We start from the raw sequence: 16,626 nt of genomic DNA, 5'->3' as shown, positions 1-16,626 counted from the left end.
AGGGAAACAGGTTTCTCTGTGTCAGAGTTGGGAAAAAATTTGTTCAGGAATCAAATTTTAGTCGCTAACGAATAAAATCTTGAATAAATATTCATCTAGATACTAATTTATGCGAATAAAATTTGATTTGAATACATTTCAATTTGAAATTTAAATTTTAATAAATCTGACATTGAAACTTCTGAATAAAGAATAATTCAAATAAATTGATGGATTAATTTATGACTAATAAAGAATTATTCGACTGAATAGATAAAATAATTTCTGACGAATAACGAATTATTCGACTGAATAAATAAAATAATTTCTGACGAATAACGAATTATTCGACTGAATAAATAAAATAACTTATGATGAATAAAGAATTATTCGACTAAATTGATCAAATAATTTATGACGAATAAAGAATTATTCGACTAAATAAATAATGCAATTTCTGACTAATAAAGAATTATTCGACTGAGTAGATCAAATAATTTATGACGAATAAAGAATTACTCGACTAATTAAATAAAATAATTTCTAACGAATAAAGAATTAGTCGTCTAAATAAATCAAATAATTTCTGACGCGAATAAAGAATTATTCGACTAAATAAATAAAATAATTTCTGACTAATAAAGAATTATTCGACTAAATAGATCAAATAATTTCTGACGAATAAAGAATTATTCGACTAAATAAATCAAATAATTTCTGACTAATAAAGAATTATTCGACTAAATAAATAAAATAATTTCTGACGAATAAAGAATTATTCGACTAAATAAATAAAATAATTTCTGACTAATAAAGAATTATTCGACTGAGTAGATCAAATAATTTCTGACGAATAAAGAATTACTCGACTAAATAAATCAAATAATTTCTAATGAATAAAGAATTATTCGACTAAATAAATAAAATAATTTCTGACGAATAATGAATTATTCGACTAAAATATTCGACTAACAGGAATTCATTCGAATAATTGTCATAGATAAACATTTCTTCGAAACAATCCGAATAATGCTGAACCCGTGCAAAGAGAGCTGCGGAAACAAACTCCCAGAGAAAAAATAAATATTTCGGCGTACGCTGTGCGTGGATTATTTAGAATCGCAGCTGCACCGGCCTGATTAGCTCAGGTTCGGCCTTCATTCGCGTGTTATGCGCCCTCGTAACCGCAAGAAGCGTGGTAATAACAACGCACCGCAATAACCTCGGCCGATCCGCGGCGTCTCATTCTTCCGTTTATCTTCTTTGTTTCCGCGCCGCTCCCGCGTCATCGGTCTTGCCGACCCTGATGCGAAACGGGCCGATCGCACGCGCCATCCTGCCCATTACCACGGTCCTTTTCGCATTTTCCCTGGCAATTTCGCGATCCCCAATTTGCCCTGCACGTGACCCGAATTGCTGGCTGACACCCCGCCACGGGATCGCCGCGAGATTTATCGGCGTGCCGTTTAGGCGAGTGTCTTTCTATCTCGAAACGTAAGTAATTAGAATGCCACTATGTCACGTCGGCGGATAGTTCGTTGATGTCGAAGATTAAACGATTATTATAATATAATCTTTAATTCGATATAATCGCTCTTTATTATAATGTACACGGTGTTCGTGCCGAAATCAGCAAGAAAATATCTCGTGAATGGTTCAATGTATATAAAACAGTTTAACAGGAGAAATTTATACGGCTTAAATTATAATATGCGTAATATATAAATAAATATAATATTTCTAAATTATAATATAGCCGAAATTAATACGAAAACTACCAACGATTGACAAATATCAATTTTTAATGGTGGGGTCAAAATGACAGGTTTTTTCAATTAACAAGCCCTTTAAGAGAAGATATTGCATTTTACGCGTTTTTATATATTCTCCTATTTTATCAGCGAAAAATGATCAGAAATTGAATAATAATAAATTAAAAATATTTCTAGGTACGCAAAGAACTATATGTAACCATTTAGGAAAACTAAATTGACCACAACCGGGAAAAGTCACGAATAAAGAAAGATAATTTACGTGCACCTTGTAGGTGTCTTCAAACACTGTGTAAATTTTTCCTATTAAACTTTTTTGTACCTCCAATTATTTAGGAGATATTTGCTTGGAAATTTACAGACACCTTGTATAGTATCGACTACGTATATTATTGTTTATTGATGTTTAGTATGTAGGATATACCCATTTAACTAGGCAGTTGTTGCAATTTCTTTAAAAAGTGTCTAGGTTATTGTAATTATATTGCAAATGTTTCACTTTTTCATATTTTATAGAATATTGAGTGGTGTTATCGTTGACCAACTTTACTAAAGTTCATATAAAATTTGTGTGAAAATAATCACACTAATAGCAGCAGCAAAAGTAGTAATAGGCGAAATATAAAGTTGCTAAAACATAAAAAGAGTTTAATAACATCGTTACATTATTCTCAATTTGTCAAAATTATGAAGAGAAACCATTTATTTTCATTGTATGTATTTCTGTCTTTCATAATCATCGTAATTGATTTGTTTTCGTTTGTTGAATTGTTTATTTTACGATGGAGATACGATGAATTAATTGAGTTATTTCAACAGCGAGAATAGGCAATGAGAAAGTATTGAAATATCGAATATTGACCAGCTTTGACTGCTTCAATTACTGACTTGTACTACTGCGATCAGCCTTTATGTTTGCTTTCTATCATATACTATGCGCTGTATACATTTTTAGGCTTGTTTAAATGAAAATATTCAAGTAAAATGAGTACAACGAAGACGATCGGATTCACTTGTTTCAATTATTGATGCACACTCCCCTCCAAAAGTATTTGGGCACTGACAGAAAATCGATTAAATTCGAGAAACCGATAGGAAATTATAATGTCTTCAATTTATTTCGAAGTTAATTATATGAAACTATAACAAGTACATATATATTTTACATTATAATAAAAATAAGGTCAATCGTATAAATGAAAATTAAATTTCCTTTTCGAGACGATACATTCGTCGCGTTTTTCTAATTACTCATTGGACTAACTTCACCATTCGTTTTATTAGTTTGTCTATTATTTCTGGTCCGATTTGGTTTCATGCAATGCCGTAGGATGTTCCGCATATTTCGAAAACAATACGATGCCATAAATCTTACTAGACATAATACTAAACGCAAAACATTATCTAAACTGAATGAGAAATTACAATCTATACTAAATCTCAGCAGGTGTCTTTATACTTTTGAAGGGTAGTGTACATATACTACTGTTCTCAAGCATCATGAACGATCATCACATACATTGTTTTATTCTGTTTTTATGCTGATAAATTTTTTTCGATTATTGACTCGTACTACTGTGATATTCTACACTACAGTGTAAATAATAAATTAAAATTGTGATTAAAAAAAAAATTCTTCAAAATTTTTTTAAATCTCAGAGGAAATTGTAATTAATTGAAGTGCAGGAAATTGTGATGAATTGAAGTGGAGGAAATTGTAATTAATAGTAAAATTTCAAAATCCATAGTCATCGTTTATAAATTTCATTTAAATTTCTTCTACGTACAACAACAAAAAATAATGAACAATTTACACTACATACGGTTAAAGTATAGAGGATAAAACAAAATTGTCTGCATAATAAAAATTATTGAAAATCTGGATCATTTGTTCGTTGAATATATTACTCGACTTTCCAAATCGTATTAAAAATCAACTAAGGGAACCTGTTCGGGGTTGCATCATAGAGGTCGAACCTCATACTCCGTAAGCGCGACAAAATTTGAATTGCATCGTGAATCATGGTCGCACATTTTCCGCTCAAGTCGAGCGAACATCGAACTAATATTCCTAGGCTGCACGAGCCGACAAAAGTTTTGCTTTTCACTGTTGAGTTGCTCGATTATTTCCTCCTATAACCGGTCGGAGGAATGCAGCGAGCAAAAGTGGCTGACAAAGGAAAGATTGCAGACGTATTCTTCGATCAAGCAGAGATTCCGATGTCAATTCTCGATGATATCCATAGGAACTGAACTCGTCGGATCCGCTGCAAAAATACTTCAACTTTTCCACCAATTCTCATTCACGATCTAGATCTTGTTCGAGCAGACGCATTTCATGAATAATTCACAATATCTGGCTGAAGAAAAAAATGAAATCGAGCTTTACATTTTTTTAATTTGTAAATTATTTCCTAAATGATCTGTTATATATATATTGTGTTACAGAGTTGGGCAAAAGTAATCTTAACGATGTTAATCATTAGACGTTAGTTATTCTAACTATTTCATAATAATTTATAATGACTAACGAGTTATAATCGTTAATCATGATAGTTAATCTATGATAATTTATAATAACTGACGAGTTATAATTGTTAGTCGTTATAACAATTATATAGTAATTTGTAATAATTAATGGCTTGTAATCATCAATCATTATAACTGATCTATAATAACTTATAATAACTAATGAGTTATAATCGTGAATCATTGTAAGTAATCTATAATAATTTATAATAACTAACGAGTTGTAATCGTTAATCATGATAGTTAACCTATGATAATTTATAATAACTGACGCGTTATAATTATTAGTCATTATAACCATTCTATAATAATTTATAATAATTAATAACTTGTAATCATCAATCATTATAACTGATCTATAATAACTTATAATAACTAATGAGTCATAATCGTGAATCATTATAAGTAATCTATAATAATTTATAATAACTAACGAGTTGTAATCGTTAGTCATTATAACTATTCTATAATAATTTATAATAATTAATGACTTGTAATCATCAATCATTATAATTAACCTATAATAATTTATAACAACTAATGAGTCATAATCGTTAGTCATTATAACTAATCTATAATAATTTCTAATAACTAACGAATTGTAATCGTCATTCACATTAATTAGGTTACTTTTAGCCGAATTTATTTTTCCCTAATTATTATAAATTAGTTGTAATAACTAACGAGCTATAAATTATTATCAATTAGTTATAATAACTAACGAATTATAAATCATTATCAATTGCTCATAATAAATCAATATAAATCAGTTTATAATAACTAATGTTTTAAAATCGTTAATCATCAGTGAAATTACTGTTTGCCCAATCCTATTATCACTGGAAATTAGTTTTTTATTTAAGGAATTATTTTCAATTTAACGTCTGGGATCAAATGAAAGATCAATGAACCGTTACAAATTTCTAATTGAGTTTCAAGACATGATTACATGCTGCTGCAGTGCAGACGTTGCAATTTCTAGAGAATGAATCAACATTACGGATCACAATGTTACTAGATATAAAATTGACTAATAGAATAATAAGACTGAAAATAACGAAGACTACTATTTACCGAGGCTTCCAACGAGATTCCCGAAGCGATCAATGAACAAATTCGCAACGTTCCTGCACGCAGTAATCGAATCCCCATAGCCGCGTGGATCAGCGAGCAAACAGGGATACACCAGCAGTATTATTTTCGCACACAATTTTTCAACGGATAACCCGACGACGCACTGTGAGGTATTTGTTGAACTCAGCCGGCAATAAATAAAGACGAATTTGATTACTCTTGCCCTTTTCATTATTGTTCTCTATTAACCTACTTCAATATCATACAATAATCCGCCAGAACAAAACGAAACTCCGTAATTTACGCCAGATATTCGGTGCTCCGAGGCCGCTGTGCGACGGCTGGAAAATATTTGCGCGGCTCCGGGCGGATCGGAATCGCGAAATAAAAAGCGCAGCTGGAAAACAGCTAGGCAGACGCGCCCCGATCATACGATGCCACGCCGTGGACGGACGCATCAAAGCAAAGGTCGAGGGCACAATCGGTGTAATGATCGATTAGAGGGTTCCGGATCGAGCTAGTGATTCAATTTTATAATTCAGTTGGGAAAATCCGGGCTCTTTCGGGCGCGGAGGAAGATTTCGTTGCGCAATCCGCGAGTATGGCGGCGCGGTTTCAAAGCCCTTCATTAATTCGCTGGATAAGAAGCGAATCACCCGCTATTAATTAGCCAGATTAATGCCTTGAGCAGGGACCGGCGCGGCGCGACGCGGCGTCTAGTCGGACAATATTTATTCCCGGGCTTCGGGAATTTGAAATTACAGCGACGGAGTCGGAGCCTTTCATGATTAAAGTATAGCGTGCAGACGTAGAATCATAATCAGACTGTACGACGATTGCTAGTCGTATTCGTTGTTGCTTTCGCTAGCTGTAAATTTGCTTCGACGAGCTGACTTTTCTATCGGCTCGTTCGGTGAAATTTTTCAAACCAGCCAATTACTTTTACAATCATTAATGTGGAACACTTGGAAGCTGCTAATAGGGTTCTTAATTATGTCGCGTCGATGATAATAATTTGCTTCACGCCGAGAAGGTGCTCGATTGTTTTCTGCATGCTAGCAGGATGCTTCGTGCTTCGAGGAGAAATTATCGAAGGGTAATTGGACAGCTCGGAAGCCAATCGGCGTAAATTCATTAACATCGAGGTAAACAAGGATTTTGCAAATTGCCTGTAAAAGGGAACGGTGTCACTGATAATATAAAAATTGCTGTTTTCATTATAATTCAGCAAAAAGAAAATCATTAGTGTCAATATTTAATTGTAATGATATTTAATTGTAATAGCAATAATTATATTATCGAATTTTCTTTACGTTGTCCATTTGTTTCTAATCGTTTTTATTTCGTTCAACAATTCCGTGGTAAATATAAGTGCTGCTATCTATTGTTTAATTACGTGGGAATCGAACTACATTGATTTATCGAGCTAATTTTCAAAGAAAATTGGACTTACGCTGGCTGAGATCCCGAACCGTTCAATTAAGACTGCAGATTTTATGCATTTTGGAAGATAAACATATTTTTATCCGACCTTAGATTTGGATAAATAAGACAGAGAATTTATATTTTTCGGTCTAATAACAAGCTCGTTGATTTGGGACTGAAATTACTGTTATTATTGAACAATTTATTGTGCAAAGCAGAATTATTCATGCAACGCTATTAATGCACAATTATTAATCTTCGGTATCGAAGTTTGTATAACACTAGATTTACGGAGCACAAAAAACAGCTGTTTTATATTAGTTTATAAAAGTAACAATAAGACATTTCTTCTGATTTTGAACAAGTGTTATTGTAACATTTGCCATAAGTAACAAATTGAATAAATATCTCATAATCGTATCTTTACGATATAATATTACGATAACCATAAATGAAAAAATAAGTGACTCGTCATTTTGACGGGATCCGTAAATCTAGCGATAAAGTATCAACGTTGTATCGGGTGCAGGTGTCGCATGAGGATTAACTAAACGTTGATCCCCTAACGACGACGATTAAACATCACGTCCGAGTGCACGCGATCTTCTTACGTCTCTGCAATTGCGAATATTAATAAAATGTCGAAAAACGAAGGATCGCTCGAGCGAAAGTTCTTTGTAGAATTAGCTGGAAGCATTCGAAAGCGTGCGGCACCGAAGCTAATTAATTGGCCGGCTGCCAGCGTTTTTCCTTTCTTGCCGGAGGTGGTCTGAACGCGATCACCTGTTGCGTGAAGAAGCGAATCACTAACGACCGGGAAAAACGACGGAATTACGACAGATTACGGCGCAACGATTTCCCTAATTCGGCGCCGTGAATTTGCGAAGAACGCGACGGCAAGGAACGTTCAAACGAACGAATCAAAACAGGAACGGCGAACAATTCTTCCGACGATCATCGCCCGCGCCGTTAATTCCGAGGATCGTCGAGCAAGCTCGAGGCGCGATTAACTGTCGGGAAGAGGCGTTCGCGAGCTGAATTTTCGCCGGCAAACGGAATTTTCTATATCTGAATGTTATCCAAGTTCGCGCCCGAGTTCCGAAGTTTCCGACACAATCGAACAATTTATTCGCCGCTGTCGAATCTCGCGCATTCGTGGGAAACTCTCGTCGTTGAATAAACAATGCGTCCGCACCGCCCGTCAGCCGTGCACGTGTTCCGTTTTCCAGGGTTATTCAGAAACGAGATTCCCCGATTGTCCCGCCCCGCGCGAAGATATTGCCATTCAACCGCAAACTTAACGCCCGGAACAATGACGCCCGGCTCCGTTAAAATCATCCAACGCCGCCGCCGAAAGGAATCGAATCGCGGCGTATCGGGCTCGGCCGTGTTATCAACAACGATCTCGAATCTTCGTTCCGCGAACAAACGAATATTTTCGGCGTCGAGCCCGCGGTTCTCTCGCAAACTTTCGAAACCGTCGGACTCCGATGAAACTGATCGACAATTTCGCCGGGTTTCTACACGAGCCTAGATTTAATCATAATTTCGTGCAAGCAACGCGAAAGCGCGCTCTGTCCAAATACCTAATCTTCGCCGCATCCGCTAACAGATGGAACGTTCGCCTCGACTGAACGCGAATCGGACGAAAAACGAATCGACCGAACGTGATTCCCAGCCGCGACTTTTCGTTCGTCGATCTCGCCGTGAACGTCGGAGATCCGCGGACTCTGTGGCAAGAAAACGAAATCCTACGATTCCCATATGTTCGAAGCGCGCACCTGCGTTGTACGCGATCTTCCCTGGATCGACGAGATCTAAACGCGAGAAACGCGCGTTGTTCTACGACAGGACTTTTTCGTTCGAATTCCGTGCGATTCCTGCGACAATGTACGCTCGATCAAGGAAGTTTCTCTCGCGGCGACGTTTTTCGTAACATCAGAAATGGCAAAACAAAAGCTCGGGGACCGGCCGTTTTTGCACTCTCGATATAGATCCAGCGTTAAGAATCGTCGGGGATCGCAGGCAGCGCGAATCGGACGCTTCTGGTTCGCCGGATGCTTCGCAGGAAACGCGTCGCGGAGAAGCGAGAATTCCACGGGAACTGGAACCCCGCGGAATTTCCACGGACTTGCACGGAATTTCCGCGGGATGCGCGCGAACGTCCGAGAACCTCGGACGACCTAAGCACTGTCACTGTTCACTGGCACCTGCGAAACCGCGACGCAGCCTACGGAAAACGAGTCGCCGATCGCGTCGGAACCGCGTCGCTGAGACCTGGCTTTTTATCCGCGGCACGGAATTGTCGGCGGAAAACGGCTCGCGGGACGGCCGGGGCCGATCGTGGCCGGCGTTTTTCGGCAGCTCACCTGTTGCTGGAAAAGCGACGGGTCGCGTCCTGTGCGTCCCCCGGTGAATCGGGATGCCGGCGGTTGTCCTCGGCAAAGACTCGGTCTCGGCGGCGCTCACGTGACTCGCAGCTGAAGGAGTGTTAGGGTTGACTGCTCGACGCCGGGCACCACGACTTTGCGTCTACGCGCGGGAATGACGATCAGGGCATCGCGACGCCACCCTTTATACGTGTGTGATCCGCCGGTGGTTGCGGCCGGGGCCCCTGTGTGGGTGCGTACCACGCACCCCCTCCCTCTCTGGCTGTCTCCGTCCCACCGGCAACGCTCGGCCACCCTCCTCGGGGGACACGGTGCTCCCTGTCGCTCTCCGCGGACGCGCTCGCCATCATCCCTTTGCGCATACGCGCGATCCGCACCGAGATGGGCATTCAATTCTCTTTCGGCGGAGTCGCGCGTCAGCTCACTTTTCAGACGCTGCGAGAGTCGAACGGTCGAACATTTTTCGAGGGGTCACGGGCTGTGAACTTCGCCACCGCCGCGAAGCTGTGGCAGGGTTGCTTCGATCGAGCAGGGCTAGTTTTGGTTCCTCGAGGGCTGCGCAGAGAAAGATCGTTCCAGTGTTACGAGACGGCCGTTTCGCCGCGATGGACCCGATGGACTTTTTACCATTTTTCTCGCTAGGGTCGGATCTAGGTATTTGTAACTTCTTGTGGGTGCGGAGGACGAAAGCAGCTACAGTGTTTTGTATAGAATAAATGTTCGGATCTTGGAGGAGGAAGCCGCTAGCGGCAGTGTTTCGTAATGGCTGTTCGGCTAGGAAATTTTTACCATTTTGATTGCCAGTGGATGGATCTAGATGTGTATTTTTGCAGGGTGGGTATTGTACGGGGTATTGACGCTAGTTTTACGGGGACCGTTGAAATGATGGGTCTCGCTGGTTCTTTAATTTACGATCTTATAAACTGTCGAGGTACATTTATGAGTTATTTACTCGATATATGTGTTCGATGTATATGTTTGTATGGATATGTGCATATATGTTCGATGTATGCGGCAAATGTTACGATAATTTTCGTCGAAAATCAGAAGAAACGACTCATTGTTACCTTTGTAAACTGAATATGAAACAGCTGCTTTCAGTGCTTCGTAAATCTAGTGTTAAGTCATCTAGGTACAGTGCTTTAAAATGACTACGGTAAATTCTCTCTGAATGACGCTCAGCTTGGAAACGAAAATGGACAATTGAGAAAGAGGAGGTGCGATTAATCGAGCCTTGCTGATCGTTTTTATAGTTGCTGACAATCGGCGGCTATAAAAACGAGCCGCGAGGCTCGAATAATCGTGTCTCCTCTTCTCAAATTGTCCATTTTTGTGTAGAAAAAGTTTGATACTACAAAAGTTTGATCATATCTGTCAGCAGTGTCAAATTAGGTATTTGTAATTTTTTGAGGATGCGTAGGATAAAGTAAATATAGTGTTTCAAAATGGCTATTCGACTTGCAAAATTTTTACCATTATTATTAGCAGAGTTTAATCTAGATGTTTATTTCTGTATAAACGTTGGATGATTAAATATCGAGCTACAGTGTTTTTAAATGGCTATTTGGACATTGGAAAATGAAGCCATTAGAAATAGTCTTTCAAAATGGTAAATTGTCCACGAAATTTGTACCATTATTATTGCCAAAATTTGTAATCTAGCAGTTTGTTTCTGTATAGACGTTGGAGAATTAAATATCTAGCCACAGTGTTTCGAAATGGCTACACGACTTGGAAGTTTTTACCATTATTATTAGCAGAGTTTAATCTAGATGTTTATTTCTGTATAAACGTTGGATGATTAAATATCGAGCTACAGTGTTTTAAAATGATTACTCGACTACGAAAGTTTTACCATTTTCGTCTATAGGTTGAAATATAGATATTTGTAATTTTTTGTGGACGTTCAAGAATAATGTAGCTACAGTGTTTTAAAATCACTATTTGGACATTGAAAAATGAAACGATTAGGGGTAGTCTATCAAAATGGTAAACTGTCCACGAAATTTTTACCATTATTATTATCAGAGTTTTTAATCTAGCAGTATTTTTTCTGTATAGACGTTGGAAAATTAAATATCTAGCTACGGTATTTTAAAATGGCTATTATTACAATACGAAATTTTTACCATTTTTATTAGCAGCGCCTGATGTGGATGTTCATTTTTGCGCGAACATTAGAGAATTCTATCAACAATCTAGCAACATTGTTCAAGGAATTATTAATCTAGCATGAACGGTATTTTTTAACTTGTACTTGAGATTTTGTTCCGAAGAGCTATATAACACCGTTTTTAGACAAATTTTTACTTTAAATATATATCATTAAATATATTATATACTATTTAGATTTACTTTTTTTCTTTATACATGTTTGAAGTCCATTTACAAATTTTTTCGATTAAAAAGTTAAAAAGTTAAAATTCGTGACATTATCTGTTTTGAAGCATGGTCCAGTTCGAAAAAACATCGTCCTGCACCCATGACTGCAGCCGTTTCGTTTATCCGAAATGAAAAAAACGTGTAAGATTTTTGATTAATATGAGTTTGACTGTTGCAGGTACTAGAACGAAAGTGAAAAGTTTAAAATTAAAGCAACGACGATGTTTTCAGACTTGATTATCGATTTTTTCTTATTATTGGCTTTTCAATATTGGAAGTCTAAACAAAATGAAAAAAATTTGAATTTTAGGGCGATTCTACTACGTTCTCTAGGCATATGTATACTGATTGCTCGCATAAATTTTAAAGGTAATTCGTTAAGTATTTTTTGAGTGTCTATTCTACAGTGTTTTAAAGTGGTCATTCGATTACAAAAGATTTACCATTTTTTGGTGCATGAATACATAAGTGATTATGTTTCATTGATTATAGCATATATTTTATAACTAGTATGTAGATTATATATACACTCTCGTTTTCATGAAGCAATTTGAAAAAATCTGAAGAAGGAATCGCGAATCATTACCGAGTCGAGCAACAATGTTATACAGGGTGATTCACCAAGATCTGCCATCTAAGTAACTCGAAAACCGTTTTTTCTATAGGAAAATATTTCAAACAAAAGTTGTAGGAAATAGAATTAGCGATTCGCTGAATATAATTAATTTTTTCTATACTGATTTTTTTACCAAGATTTGAAGGTTACTTTGAAGTTTTTAATAATAATGTATACAATTTTGCACTACTACTGGAAAGAGTGTGTAAAATTAAGCAGAGAACTGTAAGACAATATGGGTCGAAAATGTAATATTTACCGAGATATTGATTAACTTATGTTCAATGTAAAAGGTGCTCGGAATGTCACCCATCTTGATCGCGTGTCATTAGCAGACCGCGAATCTTTATGCAAAATAAAACTTAGCTGAGTCAACTGCAAGAAATAGAAATTGAGTAAGAATTAATTATTTATTATTATTAATAATTTAATAATTTCAATGTGAATAGATGAAGTATCAAAGTGTCAGAATGTTGGAAGAAATTGAGAACACAGTTGCACCATTCTTAACACATTGAAATTATTTAATTATTAATAATAATAAATAATTAATTCTTACTCAATTTCTATTTCTTGCAGTTGACTCAGTCAACAGGCTACGCACGTGTGTTGATCCAAATGGCTAACATTTCGAGCGTCTTCTACAGGGTGCCCAAAAATTATGGTATTTCCGGGAAATGAGGGGTCCGTGAGGTCATTCGAAGTAATTTTTTCCTTAGCGAAAATGCAATCCGCGACTTCGTTAACGAGTTATTACCGAAAAACAGCGACCAATTGTAGGCGAGATCGGCTTGCCGCGAGGCGGCCGAGCTTGCTTCTCATTGGTCAGTGTTCTCCGTTTAATAACTAGTCAACGATGCCTCGGAGAAAATTTTTGTAAAGGGAAAAGATACTTCAAATGACCTCAGGAATCCCTCATTTCTCGCTTGTACAATAATTTTGTGACACCCTGTATATCGAACATAAATTCATCAATATCTCGGTAAATATTGCATTTTCGACTTATATTGCCTTATAGTTTTTCACTTAGTTTCACATACTCTTTCCAGCGGTAAAGTCAAATATTACGTATCGTGATAAAATATTGAAGGTGACCTTGAAACCTTGCTAAAAAAGCAATACAGTATAAAATGAACTATATCAGTGTACGCCCCGTTCCAGACCCTACAACTTTCGTTTCAGATATTTTTCCATAGAAGCAATTCAGGTGTTCGACCAATTAATCGAACGTTATTTAATCTCGAATAATTTTGGTGGCAGACTACCTTGTATAGTAATCGCTTTGAACTGATCGAAACGTGCACGAGTATGTAATGGAGAATTCTCGGATGCATAAATTGACGTATATTGTCAGTCTTTCAGCAAACGATATACGAGAAATTCGCGGGAGAATCTTTATTGAAACATTTCGCATATGTGCCGGCACGTGGTTCCGGTGAAAATAATGAGCATAAATTCCGAATCCGACATATTTTAATTAAGGCATGACGTTCGCAAATTAACGTAGTACCTCGCGGATACGCAATCTCTGCCAAGATTCGGTAGAATTCGCAGCCAGGCAAGCGCTATATCCTTTTTCAAGGACCCGCGGACAACGCGGATATACATTTTTGTGGATCGTTCCGCATCCTTCCGCTTCTTTTTGCACGGTAACATGCCCACGCGTGACCCAGTTTTTTTTCGCGGATATCTTGGCTCTTTCATTTCACGGTTTCGCAGGAACAGGCAACAGGTCGATCCGTTTCACCAACCTACACCATTTTGTCCTTCGCGCAGCGAAACTCCGTAATATACTCGAGATGACCATAAATATTGCTGTTTACAGTGATGGTTCGCTGAAACCTTTCTCCGGAGAGCTATTTTAAATGTCAAACATAAATCTCGAGCATAATCCAAGACACGTGCGCAGTAAAGTTTGAAAGAGAAATCATTATTAAACACGTGTGCGCGCATCGACACTGAAAATCTCTTGCATTAAACATTAAAAATACGCCGCCCGGAGAAATTACAGCGCGGGACAATTTTCGAGGAAAATTGGCCAACTTCGACTGACGACAGCTACGCGAGAAATCATCGTAGGATGATGGATTTTTCCCGAAATTGAAGCTCGAAGCCTCTGCTTTAAGACCGTATTCCTGGATTTTATGTTTAATGCATCCTCGCTACCGTAACCCTTTTTACACGTGAGGCCGTGTTTGTCATATTGAAAATTGCTGATTTCGGACGAAATGCACGGACTTTGTGAATTTCTTTCCGTCGATGCCGTTCACATACAAATGAAATCTGATCCTTCCCCTTCAATTTAAAAAAAAAGAAACTTGGCTGCGATTTCTTTTCACAAAGTTACGGCACTTCAAGGTGACTGTTGCATTTTTGTTAGGTACCACCGGCATTGGTGTTACTGGATGTATACAAATGTGTATATGTATACAGGGTGTTTCATAATTCATGGTACAAATTTAGTAGATTATATGGCTGGAAATAATGTGAAAAACAAGAATAACGAAATTGCGTGGGAGGATTCGTTTTCGAGGAGATCACACTTAAATATCGGTCGAATACGTGCATTTTTAACAATATCTTGGCTGAAAATGATAAATTAAGTTCAACGACAAATACACTGATTATTTTAGCATTTTGTGTTTAATGTATTCTTCAATCGTGTCCTGATAGTATATGATATTGTATTATGTACATATTATGTATATTATGTATATTATGTATATTATGTATATTATGTATATTATGTATATTATGTATATTATGTATATTATGTATATATTATGTATATATTATGTATAATATATATTATATTCTATTAAAATGCGATAACTTTTTTCAAACTGGCCTAACTACCTTGAATTTTTCATAGATGGTAGAGGGATTAGTCAGTGTCTTCTTTCAAGACACGAATCACTGCGACGTTTTGCGATCTCCCCTGTAGTTGCATAATTGACAACGTGCTCTTTTCTTGAAGCGGGAGATTTTCTTGAGATATCATCGGCAATTTCAGAATCGACGTTATTTTAGTATTTACATGTAGTATATTTCAATGAAATAATAATAATAACCTGATAATAAATAATATGAGAATATTTTCAAAATTAAGGCTGATGTGAAAGTAGTTGTACGAAAGTTCATCGAGCTGGAAAATAATAATTTTCTATCTCAGTATGAAAATAAAGTCGGTTCGCAAAGAATTAACCACCCTCCTCCAGTATGTAAAATAAGTACATTTTTTGGAAGGTGAACTAAAAAACCGTTCTTTCTCTTAAAGTGCTACGTATTTAAATTATCATCCCAAATTTTTAGCAAAAAATGTTAAAAAATAAAAAGTTCCCGCTTTTTCCTTTAAATTAATAATTTTTCTATTATTTCTTATATACTCTTTCATTCCGTGTATTTCGTAGTACGCAATGCAACAAACAAATAAATATATAAACTAATTGCACGATTGACAAACACATATAATTTAATTCGCACTCTCAACAATAAAATGTCACATTGTAGACTTCTAGACATAACCTAAACATAATTGAAAATTACAATTTGTACTAAATACGCAAGCACATTCTAATACTTTTGGATGGGGGTGTACGTATTTTGTATAGAAAACGTGACAGCGGAGGGTTAACGCTAGATTTACGGAGCACAAAAAAACAGCTGTTTTACATTAGCTTATAAAAGTAACAATAAGACATTTATTCTGATTTTGAACAAGTGTTATTGCATCATTAGCCCTAAGTAACATATAAATTGAATAAATAACTCATAAATATACCTTTACGATATGATATTACCATAATCGTAAATTAAAAAATTAGTGACCCGCCATTTTGTCGGGTTCTATAAATCCAGCGCTAAAATGAACAATTTGGAATCGGCCATTTTGACTGGCACAGTGGGCACAGCATTTGTTGCGACGGCGACACCGAAGGTCGAACGTCCCTGGCCATCCCTTGAGCAATTAACACGTTCCATGCCACGTGTACCATCGATGGTACACGCTTGCATGTTTACTTAGTGAACTGAACAAATTGTTTACAAGAAATTTAGAACCGAAGAATCAATTTCCACCGCAAGAATGGGCGTTGATAAGTTTTTGTTACGTTGTTATGTGTACGAGAATTAATAATTGCACGTAATACATCAAGTTTTAGGAAAATATCAAAGTGTGAAGATTCGAGTAAAAAAAGCTCGGCACGGAACGTGTTAAGCAGTATACCTGCGACAGAAAAGATGCATCCGAACGAAAGTACTCTTCGACCCGACGAACGGACAACACGCGCGACAGACTCATAAATTCCATATTTGACAAACGAAGAAATTACAAAGCCGAACTTTCGAACAGTTTCCCACTCCTCGTTTCAAGTTCCTTCCGACACACTCATCTCCAATCAAAAACGCTTCATTTCCTCCACCAAAACCCACCATCCACCAATCAGGAGAAAACCGAGGT

General features: G+C 36.9%; 1 protein-coding gene across 1 annotated transcript in view; it reads right to left on the bottom strand.

Annotated features, from left to right (window-relative positions):
• Positions 1-9,346, bottom strand: part of Apime-ASTA (allatostatin A) — a 38,908-nt gene extending 29,562 nt beyond the window's left edge. Inside the window, exon 1 of the mRNA XM_033473380.2 lies at positions 9,149-9,346. The gene's annotated coding sequence lies outside the window, so the exon portion shown is untranslated. The remainder of the gene's footprint in view (positions 1-9,148) is intronic.
• Positions 9,347-16,626: the final 7,280 nt, after the last annotated feature.

The sequence above is a fragment of the Megalopta genalis genome, chromosome 3 (genome assembly GCF_051020955.1).
Source record: "Megalopta genalis isolate 19385.01 chromosome 3, iyMegGena1_principal, whole genome shotgun sequence".
In the NCBI taxonomy this organism is placed as follows: Eukaryota; Metazoa; Arthropoda; class Insecta; order Hymenoptera; family Halictidae; genus Megalopta; species Megalopta genalis.
The sequence above is the reverse complement of the archived record's forward strand: the minus strand, read 5'-3'. Positions and strand labels throughout refer to the sequence as shown.